Genomic DNA, 15,939 nt, shown 5'->3' on the forward strand with positions numbered 1-15,939 from the left:
ACATATCAGGTCCCCATAAGGAGAATCATGTGCTAATAGCTGTCTAAATGACTCGGATAAAGTTTGTAGCATTCGTGCTTGTTGTTTTTGTCTGCTTCCACTTGTCTTTGCACTAGGATAATGTCGGCGTAAATGTGCAGTCATATTCGTTGTGTTCCCACTGCTGCTGTCAGCGTTAATCTTGTTAAAATGACGTTAACACCATAACGTGGCAAATCTCCGTTAATGAGTTACCGTGGATCCCCCCGTGCGTGGGACTGGACAGCGTCAACACATTAACGAGCTAACTGCACTAATGCACTAGTTCCCACCAATGTAATTGAGCATTGCGTGGCACATCCGACATACTGTTTTACATTTGGCCATGACACGCTTACCATCAGGGTCATACTTCACATGAAAACCAAAATAGTTCCAAATGCCAGATCTGAATGAGGGTGGGGGAGGTTCAATTTCGGGTAGCGTTGAGGCAATTGCCATGTTGCAACGAGCTTAACTTCTGTCTCGCTAGCTTGCACTGCGCTCAGTGGATCTGCGCTTGACAGTGTAGCCTAGGCAGAGTAGTCGAACGCTGATCCACTGAGCTCTCAACACAGACAGCATCGTCAGAAGAAAAGTTGATGAAATAAATTTTGTATTGTTCGATACATATGCGTACCGAACCGAAAGCACTGTCTCGAACGGTTCAAAACCGATACATGTATTGTTGCACCCCTAATGCAACAATACATGTGTATATATATATATATATATATATATATATATATATATATATATATATAAACACCCAGGATCGCAAGTTCGATTCCTGCCTGGGGCGTCTGTATCCAGTAAGGGTCCTAAGGCCAGACCCCCTATGCTAAGCAAGCCTACCGCAGACATGAGCGAGATAGATAAATATGAAGGCATGCCGGCTCGGACGTCGCCCGGATCAACAAGGTCCGCGTCAGGTGTTGAGGAACCAGGGCACCCTGACGAAAAGTGGGCTACTGGAACAAGAAGGCATCGGTGGGCAAGAGACGAAAACAGGGCGTTGTTGGAATGCTACTACGCAAGTAACCCCGGCGGAAGGGGCTACATGAATAGGATATATATATATATATATATATATATATATATATACATATATATATATATATTTTAATTAAATAGAATAAACAATAAAATAAAATATACAGAGGTTGGCAATTGGACATGTGCAAAACAAGTGGCATTTATATACAGTATGGAGTGCATAATGTTGAAGTTCTGGTAAGTGAAGGTGAGGTGTCTATGAAGTGTTCAGCAGTCTGATGGTCTGATGGAAAAAGCTGTCTCTCAGGCTCTCAGTCTCAACGATCCTTGAGGGCCGCGTACTCAAAGACCGCTAAGGCCGGAAGTGCGAGGCTTGTGAAATGGGACGGTCTAGCCTCCGTTGCGCTGCCCAGGTTGCCTAGCAACCATGATACTAACAGCTAGAAACGTTTCATACAGCTTTGTTTGACAGAAATGAAGGAGAAAATCATTTGTTCATTTGTTTGTTTGTTTCTACATGAGCTTTGATCATTCTTTGTAAGATTAAGCTCAGCTATTGAACGGCGTATATTTTAAAGTAAAGGCTTTAAAACCAAGTTAGTACAAACGTCACTAATGTCACATAACTTTGCCGACAAGTGGCCAACAGTAATGTTTTAATGTTCTTCGTTATTAAACATTTGCACATAAATAAGTGACATAATTTTCAGTACTTACTTAAAGTTTACTCTTCGGGCGCCCCTCATCCGCTGTTATTTTTTGGCAAAATTATCCACACCCACCGCCACGTCCTTAAAATTCAGGGAAATGAAGGACGCATTTGAGGGCCGCATTTTGAGCAGCCTTTGAATTGGGACAGCCTTCGTCATGTCGATGTGACGTAATCGGCCTTAAGGCTGCAGACCCTGAATTGGGATACAGCCTCAGTCTGCTGGTTCGGGACCGGATACTGCAGAACCCCCTTCCTGATGGAAGTAGTCTGAACTAGCGGTGGGCGGATCGATCGGCCTGGTGATATCAATTCTTTACTTTGAGTTCTGCTCATTTACAACGCTGTGCTTTCGGCAAAAACGAAACAACCAGGTTGCTGGACTCACCGCTCCTGTGTCAGCTGAGAGCAGGCACACTTTGCTCCCTCTCACCCACTCTTATGTTTCGGTGTTGCACTGACACGTCACGTGACTTAGACACTTTGGGGGTCGTTAAGTTGTTTACATATTAATTATATTTTTTTGAGGTTTTTTTGTTGTTGAGAATTTTAATTGTAATTTTTGTATTAGTTCATCAACAGTATTTGTTTTAATTTGTTTACTGGTTTGCGTGCACTTAAGATTAAAAAAAAAAAGATCGCCACCACAGCAGACCCGATGGCATTTTCATGCTTCGCAGCATCATTTATTCTTACAATAATCACACGGTTGTTGTAACAGTACATTCAACGGCTTCAGCTCTCCTGCTGGCAGCCATACACATCACCACCACTGTTACGGCTGTGGCCATAAGAACACTGTGTGGGGTGTTTTGTTCTGTGTCTCTTTACTGTGCTTAGGACCTGTCACTACCCGATCCGTACCGGAAACCCGATCGGTACCCCGCATGCGCAAATCTTACGTCACTTCCTCTCTTTGCCAACATTGCGACATTCATTATATTTGAATGATACGGTTAGCGCCCAGTTAGCTCCTAGTATTTCTCAGCAGCTCTGCCTCCTTTTTGACTACCGGGACATTTAAACAATGAATAATCCGTATCCGCAACAAATTTTTGCTTTTCTCCTCAACAGAGAGCGTCCCCCGATTGAACAACAGTGCCGTAAAATAAGAAGAATGGTGCCTAATGACAGAGTTAATAATACAGACTTTATAATATGTCACGTGAAGATTCAGCAGCCAGATGAAGTGTTTACTGGCAATTGACAGTGATAGCGGACATCATCATCACTATTCCAACAATCCTCTCCACACAGACAAGCATAAACACACTCGATTATCACTAAATCAAATTTAACACACGTTTGTAATGACGCTAATTCAGTTTACAATAGGGTTCATTCGCTCAGTCAGCAGGTGGCGGTATCCTCGTACACTGTGGAGTACACTGCCATTAAATGAACAGAAGAAGATGAAAACCCCTGCACATGCGCGGTACGGATCGGGTAGACCCGATTTGTACAGTCCGACTTTGCACATGTGCAGTTAGGATCGGGAGTCCCGATCTTTCGCTATCTTTTTATTTTTTTTGTTTTTGTCTACATTATATTAAATGTTTCATTATCGGAAACATTTTAAGAGATACTTGTTATTCTTAACATCTTAACAGATACTCTGACCTGTAACTATCGTAAAATGCTTCGACCGGAAGTAGACACCTCTCGTGCATGCGGGGTACCGATCGGGTTTCCGGTACGGATCGGGTAGTGACAGGACTCTTTGCAGGTCCCTCCCCTAATGAAGAGTAGTGAGCAGCTGATTGGACCGTGGAACACGTGACCGTGTTCAAAAAGCCGCTCTGACAGCTCCCACCGGAGAGAGAGAGAGAGGAGCGAGTGAGCGAGCAGTTTGACAGCTGACTTAGTGCTTAGGCACCCTTAAGCTGAAGCGAAAGGGGCGAGCCGCCTTTTTCTTTGGAACAGTTTTCTCCTGTTTTCCGGGTTAGGGAGCGAGGGTTAGTACTGTCATTTGTTTGTTCTGTGTCTTTCTTAGGGTTTAGTTAGTTTTCTCTGGTGGGACTTAGTTGGTTTTGTTTATTATTTTCGCCTGGGTTCATCCTGGAGCTATGCCTCATTACCTTCAATAAAATCACCTTTTTTACTCAACAACTGGTTTTGGATGTTTGGCTTGGGAACCAGGGCGGGTATTTGTCTCTCTCTCCTCCAACCTTATGTGCGTCTCTACACGCCTAGACTCGAGGTGTAACATAAATGGGGGCTCGTCTCTTTTCGTTCGTGTGATTGGTTCGTTTCCTTTTTGCATTTGCGGTGGGGGGGAAACGTCGTGGAGGGTGTGGGAAGACAGAGAGTTTCATTCGTCTATGCGATAGGCGCGAGTTTTGCGGCTCTGGAGTGCGCGGATGCGGTTAGTTGTCTGCAGAGTTGTGTTTTTCTTTTTTGCTTTGCTCGTGATGTCGTTTGACATGGATGATTTTGCGCAACAGCCCCGGTTAGCTCCTTTTCGACTAATGTCCCGGTAGTCGAAAAGGAGGCAGAGCTGCACAAAAGCAGTGGTGCATAAAAGCAGATTTGTTAGTAGTGTCTAATTTATTCAATGTGGATGTTCCCTTGCATTCTAAGAAGGCGGAAATTAAGCAATGTTTGATAGAGAAACTAGTGGACAGGGGAGTGTTTGGCAGGCAGAAAACTTCGCCGAGTGGGTCTGGGAGTTTGGAGACGGCAGTGGGGGCGGAAGCTGCTGCGGCCGTCCCGAAACCATCCAAGGGGTGGATGACGTCGGGGGTGAAAGCTCCCGTTGCTGTTCAACCTCCTAAATTTGACCCGACTGGCCAGGTTGCGGCGGGTTTGGTGACGGAAGATCTCAAGCTTGCCCTTCACTTGAAGGAGGTGGAGCTGGAGGCTAAGGCTAAGGAAGTCGAGCTCATGCATCTCCGCATACGAGCTATGGAGCTGGATCCTTCTTGAGCGAAAGACGCTGTTCCCGTCCCTGTAAGTACACTCCCCGACACTTCCATCGTAGACCAGTTTAACGCTAGCAAGCAGATTGTTTTGGTACCTCCTTTTAGGGAGGGAGAGGTTGATTCTTATTTCACTGCTTTTGAGCGCATCGCAACCACTTTAAAACAGCCAAAGGATGTCTGGAGTCTGTTGTTGCACTGCAACTTAGTAAGAAGAGCGCAGGAGGTTTGTGCGAGTTTTTCCATTGCTGACAGTCTGGATTATGAGATTGTCAAATCCACTATTTTGCGGGCTTATGAATTAGACCCCGGGGCGTATCGGCAAAAGTTTCATGCCTGTAGCAAGTTTGACAGTCAACCTTATGTCCGTCTCTACACGCCTAGACTAGGGGCATAACAACCACCAAACCTGCAGCAGCATTGCAGAACATGCCTCCCTCGCCCGCTTCACCTCACCCCGAGAGCAGGCGAGGGAATCGGCCCGGACCATCGGCGCCCCATGCCCCCGCCAGAGTGGACGCCCGCACCTCCAGCGGAAGCCCCGGAGCTGGCCTGATGGCCACCCATATGGGAAACAGCGGGGCGCAGCAGGCGTGGAAGTGAGCTGGGGCTCACGGGCAACTGGGCAGACGGCCGGCACGCAGGACTATGCAGCCTGCGTGCGGAAGTGGACAGCACGCCGCCCTGTGGCAGAACCCCCGTGCACCTCGACCTCCGTCTCCAGCTTGGCAGGTCCTGCTGGCGCGCCAGCCTCCGGCTCACCCCGAGCTGCGCGCTGTCCACACGGTTGCTGTAACAGTAGCCTACATTCAATGGCTGCAGCCCTCCTGCTGCAACAACAACACCAAAAACAACAACAGCACAAGCAGCGCACAGTTTTAAGCCGGCGAGCCATCATTGTAGATGCAGTGAAGGTGAGTCCATCTCACCTGCAGCGGCATGGCAGACCACGAGATGCCACATTAATAAAACATTTTTTATTTAATTATAAATAAATTATTTCTCCTAATTATGTCCTGGGTTTTAACTAATTAATAATACCAAAGGAAACATCACAAAAAACACTTAAGGTTATGAAAATTAATTGCGATTTAGCAATTCAATTAGGCATCCGCCTTATTTATTGAAAAGTATCGGTATTGGTATCGGTGATACTGGCCCGAATTTACTTGGTATCAGATCGATACCAAAATATGCAATATCGCACACCACTAGTCTGAACAGTTTATGGCTGGGGTGACTGGATTCCTTGATCCTCCCCGCTTTCCTCAGGCACCACTTCCTGTAGATGTCCTGGAGGGAGGGAAGCTCATCTCCAATTATCCGTTCAGAACACTGCACTACTCTCTGGAGAGCTTTGCGTTTGTAAGCGGTGCTGTTGCCATACCAGGTGGTGATGCATCCCTTGAGGATGCTCTCAATGGCACAGCGATAGAAGGTCCTGAGGATGCGGGGGCTCATGCCGAATCTTTTCAGTCTCCTGAGAAAGAAGAGGTGCTGTTGCGACTTCTTCGCTGTCTTGTTTATGTGTCCTGACCACGTAAGATCCTCAGCCAGATGTACACTGAGTTTAATAAACTCAGCCGTCTGCTCTTTGCTATCTAAAATATAACAGGACACTGGCGTAAATTCTCAATCATCTCAGACTTCTGTTTAATCAGTTTTCCGTTTGATGTTTATTCAGCTGTACTCTCAGCCAAACCAATTTACTCAGGAACAAATAAAACACTGACAAAAGCCAAAAAAGAAAATTTTTAAGTTATCTAAGTGACTTATATATCATGTTTAACCTGAGTAGCGAAAAACCGCGGGGATCTGGAAACGATGTGCTGGGTGTCCAGTGTTCTCGCCGGCTCTAGTGAGCCTCGACCTCCTGGTCAGCTTCAAACTGGTGGGTAACAGACGTCTACGAAACACTTTTGCAAATATGTGATCTCTTGATAAACCGAGCAGATATTTGAAATTTACACATCTACAGTCTCGCCTGAAAATATCTGGTGACCCAGAAAGAGTAGTATGAGGAATATTAAACTAAGTAGCTGCCGCCATTGCTGGAAACTGGAATTGGCTGGGCTGCACTATGAATTCTGGGATAGGTTGGGCCACGAAGGATACACCCGACCCATCCTACAAATTGGGGGAGATGAAAGACACATTTGTCATGTGCCATGTTTCTTTATATTTTCTGGCTCCTCCCTTTAGAATGTTTGTGAGTGTGTGTAGCTCTTTCTCCTCACTTCAAAAACTCTTGTGTATGTGTTGGCTGTTGTGACCAGTGTTGCCAATTTAGCAACTTTGTTACTATATTTAGCAAGTTTTCAGACCCCCTTAGCGCCTTCTTTTCTAAAAAGCAACTAGTGACAAATCTGGCGACTTTTTCTGGTGTTGTTGGAGACTAATGATGACTTTTTGACATGAACACATGTATCGCTCTTACTCTATTTGTGACCCGTGGTAGGTACCTATTTAAAATAGGACAAAGCCGTAGGCGCACAGTCAGTTAAGAAGAGTTTAATCTTTAATACAAAATAAAAGTAACAGTGTAACAGCGGCACCTAAAAACAATTAAAAAGCTTTACCTTATTAAAAATGATAAAACTGTATGATTGCCCGTGAGACAGGACAAGCGCTGCGGGGAACCGTTTAAGAACAAATCGACATAGCACACAGGTTAAAAAGGGAGGGCAACTCACACATGACCCCAAATGGGCAAAACACTATAGAAAAAAAACCCCAAAATCTTCAGTGCCGTCTTCACTCAGGCCCACCGCTGTGCATGCAAAAGCGGCAAGACAAAAAAAGGATTTGTTTTCCCTGCAGCGCCTTCACCGTTCGCGACAATATATATATAAAAAAGGGGTTAAAATACTAAAAGAATCAATATCTGTGGTGCCTACTGATACAGAAAAAATTAAAACAAAAAAACAAAACAATCGACAGCTGCAGCAGTCAGTCTGTCGACTTACTTTTATTAATCCTTTATTTATCCAGGTAAAAATCTCATTGAGATTAAAAATCTCATTTACAAGAGAGACCTGGCATCATAGCAACAAAAGTCACATACCACATAGGTATATAACATTTAAAACAAATACAATATCCCATACAAACATGTGTAAAATATACAATAACAGGTCAATTTAAGAGTACATTAAAAACAATCACACTGAGTAAAAGAGCTGTTCTCTCGTTCCTTTAAGACAGACTAAAACTCTCCCAAGGTAACCAATTCTGATCATTTCAGTTCCTTCTGCAGATTATTCCAGGAAGCAGGGGCAGCGTATTTAAAAGCCCTTTTCCCCAATTCTGTTCTGATTTTTGGGACAATCAATTGAATGATTTTGTTCGAACGAAGGTTGTATTGGTTGTGGTTTTTACACATATAAATACCAGTTTAAAACAAATTAAAACACACTGATGTGTCGGGTCCTTTGCCCGCAGCCAGAAATCCACCTGGCAAAGCAGCAGCTCGGTACTCTGTGAATAAAAGGCAGGAGATCACTTAGCTGGACAGTAAAACACAGGAATATTCCTCAACTGAATTGGTTTTGTTACCTGTCCACAAGTTCGTGTCACACCCTAATAAATGTGGGTCAGTCGTGCCAAAGCGCTCACAGGCGGCAGGTAGTCCTCATGCAGCAGTCGCCCCCAGCTGATGTCTGAGCAGGAGATATTCACCCCTATGCATACAAACTGCAAATGAATCACGCATGAGCGAAGCCGCTGCTTTTACTGCTCTTTTACTATTACTTTTTATGGATCACAAGGTATAAAACTACGCACACACACACACACACACACACACACAAAACTCCACTAGAGTGCCTATTTCTGGTCACTTTTGCTGGTCGCAAGTCCGGATAAAGGAGGAGGGTTGGAATTGTGACATTACAAAAGCAATAATTGCTAAAAGAAATTTTATTTGTAGTTCTAAGTGTATTCTAAATGCTTTTAGGGTGTTTTTACTCACTTTATGTCTCTTCCATGATGTTATTTCTCTCTCCTACAGCATCTGTTACAATTACATAGGCATGACTAATTACGCAAATTAGGCGATGACGTCATTTAGCGACTTCTAGAGACTTTTAGGACAGCCAATAGTGATTTTCCTTACTGAGGAGTTGGCAACACTGATTGAGACAAGTGGGACTGCTGATTGGCTGGTTTGAAAAAGTTCCTGAATGTGGATTGATTGGTTGGATGGATAGCAGTCTTTTAGCCTCAAGACATCCACCTCGCCCTCTCCTTGCCTCGTCTTCAATTCAATTCAGTTTTATTTATATAGCACCAAATCACATCAACAGTCACCTTATATTTATTGTACGGTAAAGACCCTACAATAATAGAGAGAAAACCCCAACAATCAGATGACCCCCTATTAGAAAATACTTTGTGACAATGGGAAGGAAAAACTCAATTTTAACAGGAAGAACTCCTACCGCCATCTTTGGGGTAGGGAGAGGGAGACAGGCAACCCGTTCTCACTCCCAAAGCGTAACATTTTACGCTAGGTGACAAATCGTCACCATATTACGTTTTCGGCTACCCACCACGTTCCTAAATGAGAGCTTAGAAACACGCTATTTAACATCATTAAAGTCCTGGTTAAGGTCAGGAATAAGGTTATGGTCAGGGCTAGGGATAAGGTTAGGTTTAGGGCTGGAATACAGGGCTGGAACGCCTATTACCGCGGGAGCGTCATTGCACTGGATTCCAGCCATAACCCGCCACGTACCATAAGAACGCCGAAGGTCCTTTCACATTCCTCAGGAACGCCGCGGGACGTGACAAAACGTCGACATGTTACGCCTCGGGAGTGAGAACGCTCTGAGACAGGACAAAATACATGCAACACCCAACAAAGCAGCCAACACAGAGCCAGACATTTGTTAGTAGCATTCAGTGTTTGTGTGTAAAGCCTGAATAGAAGGGAATTTTGAAAGCTGAGTTGTACTCCAGATATATTTCTTATTACATGAAAGCATTTTGTAGATAGTCTTTGTAAATAGTGATCCGTAAATACCACTCTACATATGGAACACCTTGTAGCAGTTCGGTAGTAGTGAGAAGCCTTTTTTGTTTGTTGGTTAGAAGCCTAGTTTAAAGAACTGTCATTTCTTTGCCTTTTATTTTCTGTTAGGGAAAACAGGGATCATTAGAAATTGTTTTGTTCTTTTGGCATTGCTCCCCTTTGAAGCCAAAAAAAACTGCTGCTCAGTAGTTTTGTTCAGTGCTGCTGGGCTTTCCCTAGGAGTGGCTGGCGTGGAGGACTCGAACCTCATGTTATGTCTCAGTTACTGCTAGACAAGGTTATAAATGACTGTAGCTACTACTGCCTCTCATTTGTGCATTGGATGGCTGATGAAAAATATGGAACTTTTTTAACATGTACGTAAAGCGCTTTTGTATGATGTTTTTATGTAAAGGGAAAATCCCTGATTAATTTAATAAAGGTTTTTATCCACTTGACCTTTCTGCTTACTTTGATCATTGCTGCTTACTTTGTTTTTGAAATTTTTGGATGTTTGTTTGGAAAAGTTGGTTCAAGAACTTGGGAGAGCTTTACAAGGGCTTTAGTGACTAGTGTCAGTGCTTTAAGAGTGACTACCTACACACGAATGGTAAATGGCCTGTATTTATATAGCGCTTTACTAGTACCTAAGGACCCCAAAGCGCTTTACATATCCAGTCATCCACCCATTCACACACGCATTCACACACTGGTGATGGCAAGCTACATTGTAGCCACAGCCACCCTGGGGCGCACTGACAGAGGCGAGGCTGCCGGACACTGGCGCCACCGGGCCCTCTGACCACCACCAGTAGGCAACGGGTGAAGTGTCTTGCCCAAGGACACAACGACCGAGACTGTCCAAGCCGAAGCTCGAACCGGCAACCTTCCGATTACAAGGCGAACTCCCAACTCTTGAGCCACGATCGCCCGTAGATGATCTGATATCGTCGTGTTGGTGTTGTTACCAGATCATCATGAAAATGTTGTTCCAGGTTCAACATCGCAAGTGACCAATCACATTGTTGTGACGTTATTCTTTTGCGCGCCAAGCCATTCGTGCATTTATGAAATTCCAATGTTGCAAGGACAATATCAATTCTGCTTACCGTTTATTAAAGGGTTATGGTTAGGTTTAGGGTTAGGGTCCGTTGATCGGCAGACAGAAGCGGTTTCTCGCAGCTTAAACTTAGAGTCCCCCGAGAGCAGCCATTTGGCTTTTCTACCTTTAAAACCCGCCTTCCAACCAAATGGCTGGTAGGTGTTTAGCTAGGCTTTAGCTTCAGCCAAGTGGAAGCTAAATTGGCTAGTCATTCATATGTAAATTAGGTTGTTACCTGAGAATTCTGGAGGGGAGTGGGGGTGTGTGAATGAGGGGGTGGGGGAGCTGCTAAAAGCTGTGAACTTCCTTTTGTGTTTGTCTTGATGCATTCTCAATCATTCAGGGAAATAAATCTTCAAAAGTCACCAACTTGGAGTGTTTCAGTTTGCCATCTTAGGGAGAAATCAACACACATGGGTGTATTTCCTTTGTTGCTGAGATTTATTGCTAAAAACAGTACAAAAAACCAACCATTTGTACACATATTTACAAATAATAATAAAAAGTGAGTGAGTACATTTCAACATTTTCAGCAATCACTCACAATCCTGGCACTGCCATGGTATCTGTAGTCTGCATTTACCACATGTGTATCTGTAGCAGTGAACACATCGCACAGTGGCATGATTGTTCTTGCATTTGTGTTTGACCTGACACATGGCTCTTTTTCCAGGGCTAGGTGTGGAGGGTTGTGTCCGAAGCAACTGTTCTTTTCTTGCCTTCTTCCCAGCTTCCCAACACTACCAAAAGGAAGCCAAACACTGTCACCCTTTACAACAAAACAAAGTGTGGCGTGGATGTGATGGACCAGATGCTTCGGGAGTACACTGTCCGCAGAGGAACACGGCGCTGGCCAGTTGCCGTGTTTTACAACATGATTGACATGGCAGCACTGAATGCACATGTGCTGTATCAAGCATGCACCGGGACGAAGGAAAGACGGGTGGACTTCCTGGTGGAGCTTGCAAGAGAGTTGGCTCACTCTCATGTAGTTGAAATGTACTCACTCACTTTTTATTATTATTTGTAAATATGTGTACAAATGGTTGGTTTTTTGTACTGTTTTTATCAATAAATCTCAGCAACAAAGGAAATACACCCATGTGTGTTGATTTCTCCCTAAGATGGCAAACTGAAACACTCCAAGTTGGTGACTTTTGGAGATTTATTTCCCTGGATGATTGAGAATGCATCAAGACGAACACAAAAGGAAGTTCACAGCTTTTAGCAGCTCCCCCACCCGCTCATTCACACACCCCCACTCCCCTCCAGAATTCCCAGATAACAACCTAATTTACATATGAATGACTAGACAATTTAGCTTCCACTTGGCTGAATCTAAAGCCTAGCTAAAAGCCTACCAGCTATTTGGCTGGAAGGCGGGTTTTAAAGGTAGAAAGGTAGAAGGCAGGGCACTGCTGCTCTCGGGGGACTCTAAGTGTTAAGTACAGTCTTTGGTTTTACGGCGTTTTTTCCTGAAGTCGCAAAAGTATGACGTCACAACATTCTGATTGGTCACTTGCAATGTTGATCCTGGAACAACATTTAGTATGATGATCTGGGAACAACTCCAACACGACAATATCATATCATGCACCTACACACATCTTCAGGAAGTGGGGTAGAACTGTCACATTCCTGATATCAAACCACTCTGGAAGCATAGATAACGACAGAAGCATCTTACATAGGCTATGGAGAAAAAGGATTGGATTGTTGTACCGGGGTCCAAAGTCCTGGTTTCACATGAAAGTGAATTTTACATTTCTTTTGTAACTCGGCTCCTTTTGTCTGGAGGAAGAATGGAGAGGCTTTGAAGTTCAGTGTGAAGGTTCTGTAGTCTGTGATGACTATGATGATTATTTGTTGGCCCACAGTGTTTTATCAAGTCAGCATAGCATCAACCAGGACTTTTTTTAGAGGAAGATCAGAAACAACCTGGGCTTCAATAACAGCTCAGCAGTGCCAGAAGCTCATCATTTTAATACAATATAGATGCAGTTATTCACTGTAAAGGAGCCCTAACCAAATGCCGAATATGTAAATGAAGGTACTCTTCAGAAGAAAAGATTTTTTTTGCAATCTTGGAAATAGAAAAAAGAGAGATATAATCCCTGATGTGTCAATAGATTAATAAAACTCACTGTAACCCACTCTGCAACACATAACAAAGATTTACCAGTACCGATGCTCTCCCAAATAACCAGAGACTTTGTTTTTAAATGGTAATTGCTTGGCATCCAGTCACAGGCTAAATGGAATGTGGTCAATGTGTGGCCTTTAATTAAGCCCTTCCACAGGGGAGAATTTACTGCTTTGGAAGGAGAAAAGAATACGTACATGGTATTTTCCCCACCCACTTAGGCCAGTAAGTCATAAAGCATGTATGCTGTGGGTACACAAGGGAATTCCTGCTTTACTGATGCATACAACAGCATTAACATAATGCACTATATCTCCAATGGGATGACACAGAGTGGCTAAATTTGAAAAGACCTTGCCTCAAAGGGCAACACATATGATATGATACAAATATGTCTTGTGCCCCATTTCTTTCTGACTCAGCTATGAGCTCTTTTTGTGATTAGATGAAGGTCTTTTCTGAGGGCTACTATGGATGAGCTGATAGTGTGTCACAATAGGCTAGGTTGTTCTTCTCAAGTCCTCAACAATAGTTTCTACTATGAAAATATTTTTGAAATGCCCCAAAATTCTAAGGAGATATTTTTCTTCAAACGTTTGCAGAGATTCGTGCTGGTCTAACGGGCAGGGACCGCCGTGTATCATTTACAGTTTTTGCCCGTTGCTTGAACACCATGAACCCATGCCTAGACTAAAGTAACACAAGTTGAAGCTTTTGTTACCATACCTCAAACACATGTACCCCTACCTTAAACAAAAGCGCTGCTTTGCACCCCAGTTCCAATTATGCAACACACCTACTCCTTTATGCAACACACATGGTCCTGCATGCTACACTCCATTTCATACATAAGACACTTCGCTCACAAAATGAAATTTCAGGGTGCCATTCGGAAAACACATGTATCCAAAATACAAAACACATCGGGTAATTGCAACCACTCAAATACACACCTGAAGGCACTTACTTGCAAAACCGAACACCAATTAGCCAACTACAAAAAGCCCTCAGCATAGCCATTTCAAGAACTTTGCAAGCATGGATGGAGGGAGAGCAAGAGGAAGAGGAAGAGGAAGAGGTAGAGGAGGAGGAGGAAGAGGAGGAGGAGGCCGAAGAGGCCATGCACGGACCCATATTTCTGATGAAATAAGAGCAACTTTGGTGGACCATGTCATCAACCATGGCCTGACTATGAGGGAAGCTGGGCAGAGAGTCCACCCACATCTAAGCCGCTTCACAGTGGCATCTGTAATACGAACATTCCGACTAGAAAACAGGTATGTCTTCACCTCCATACCTTCTGCTCTACTCAGATGGTTTTATAGCACTGTTCTACAGTATATCACATTACCATATCAAGTGTACGGGGTGCTAATGCTCCTTTTGCAGCCAAAGTGGCTGATTCCTTATATTGAAGTACAGTGTTGTACAGTGGATGACACAGTACATACAGTAAAGTACTGTAAGAAAAATAAGCAAACCGATGACAATATGTCGTTGTATTTCTCCAGAATGACTCGAAGACCTTCTGGGGGAGGACGGCAACGCCTGTTCACACAACAGCAGGAACTTGCCGTTGTGGACCTAGTGAGGGCAGACAATGCCATCCGTCTCCACCAGCTACGACGGAAAATACTTGCAGACAGGCGAGTGTTCAGCAACATAGACCATGTGAGCATCACCACCATCAGACGCATCTTGGGTAAACACAGCATCACCATGAAGCAGCTCTACAGAGTCCCATTCGAGAGGAACAGTGACAGGGTCAAAGGACTTCGAGCTGAATATGTACGGGTACGTGTAACTGTCCCTTACATTTACAATAGAGTATTGGTGAAGTCCAGTAGCAGCTGAATATGTACCATATCAGTACCACTTGGATCTATTCTGAGAGCTACACAGGTACCTGTGTGATGGGGTGAGGGTGCTGTATGTGTAGCACTGTAGTACAGTGATATGTTCCCCTTTTTTTCAGAGAATCTTGGCCATGGATGGAGCTGCACAGCCTCATGAATACATTTTCATTGATGAAGCTGGATTCGACCTGAGCAAAACAAGACGACGGGGTCGTAATGTAATTGGCCAAAGGGCAATTGTGCACGTCCCAGGGCAGCGCGGGGGAAACATCACATTATATGCCGCCATATGCCTTCGAGGGCTTCTGCACCATCATGCAATACTAGGTCCATACAATAGCCAGCACATACTCACATTTCTAGATGCTCTCCATGATATAGTTGTACAGAACAGACCAGATCAGCCCAGGTTTGTGGTGATATGGGATAATGTCAGTTTCCATCGGGCTGCTCTGGTCCAGGCCTGGTTCTCCAACCACAATCAATTTGAAGTGGTATACTTGCCCCCTTACTCACCATTTTTAAACCCTATAGAGGAATTTTTTTCGGCTTGGAGATGGCGTGTATATGACCGCCAACTACATTTCTCCCACAAAACGCTACGTCCAGATGAACAGAATCAACTTTTGGAGATGTGTCTTGTCATGTTTTCCTGTTTATTTTGAAAGTCCAGTTTTCATGTCGTTGTGTTTTAGTTTACATTTCCTGTGCATCGTTATGTTCATCCTAGTCAGCTGTTTCCTCATGTGTCTCCACTTCCCCTGATCACCTCATGTGTGTATTTAAGTCCTTTGTCTCTTACTGTTCATTGTCAGGATGTCTGCGAATTTCCCTCATGTCATCTAGTCACAGTTATAGTTTTACCTTTTGTTATCATGGTCAGTCATAGGTTCGTCATAGTTTATCATAGTTATGCTTGGTGTTTCATAGTTTCATGTTTTCAGCCGAAATAAAGGCTCACCTTCAGTTTGCAAACCAGCTCCTTGCCTCCAGTGTCTGCTTTTGGGTCCGCTCCAACAAACACACCGATGCACCCCGCCGTGACAAAGATAATTATAGTTATTAATATTTTAGTAGAAGTAGTGGTATTTTTTTCCTAATTAGAGGAAGTGGTGTGAATTCCAGTCCATTTATAGATCTTTTGGGATGTTTTAGCATTATTTATACTCTTTGCTAGTGTTATTAC

The 15,939-nt window shown here is 43.9% G+C and overlaps 1 long non-coding RNA gene across 1 annotated transcript; it reads right to left on the minus strand.

Moving 5' to 3' along the window:
- Window positions 1-7,136: 7,136 nt before the first annotated feature.
- On the minus strand, window positions 7,137-10,585 carry LOC145420533 (uncharacterized). The gene is made up of 2 exons (XR_013901857.1): window positions 8,197-10,585; window positions 7,137-8,118 (listed from the first exon to the last, which is right to left on the minus strand). It is a non-coding gene; the product is annotated as an uncharacterized LOC145420533 (long non-coding RNA).
- Between the last annotated feature and the right edge of the window lie 5,354 nt (window positions 10,586-15,939).

Source organism: Astatotilapia calliptera, chromosome 15 (assembly GCF_964374335.1).
Source record: "Astatotilapia calliptera chromosome 15, fAstCal68.1, whole genome shotgun sequence".
NCBI lineage: Eukaryota > Metazoa > Chordata > Actinopteri > Cichliformes > Cichlidae > Astatotilapia > Astatotilapia calliptera.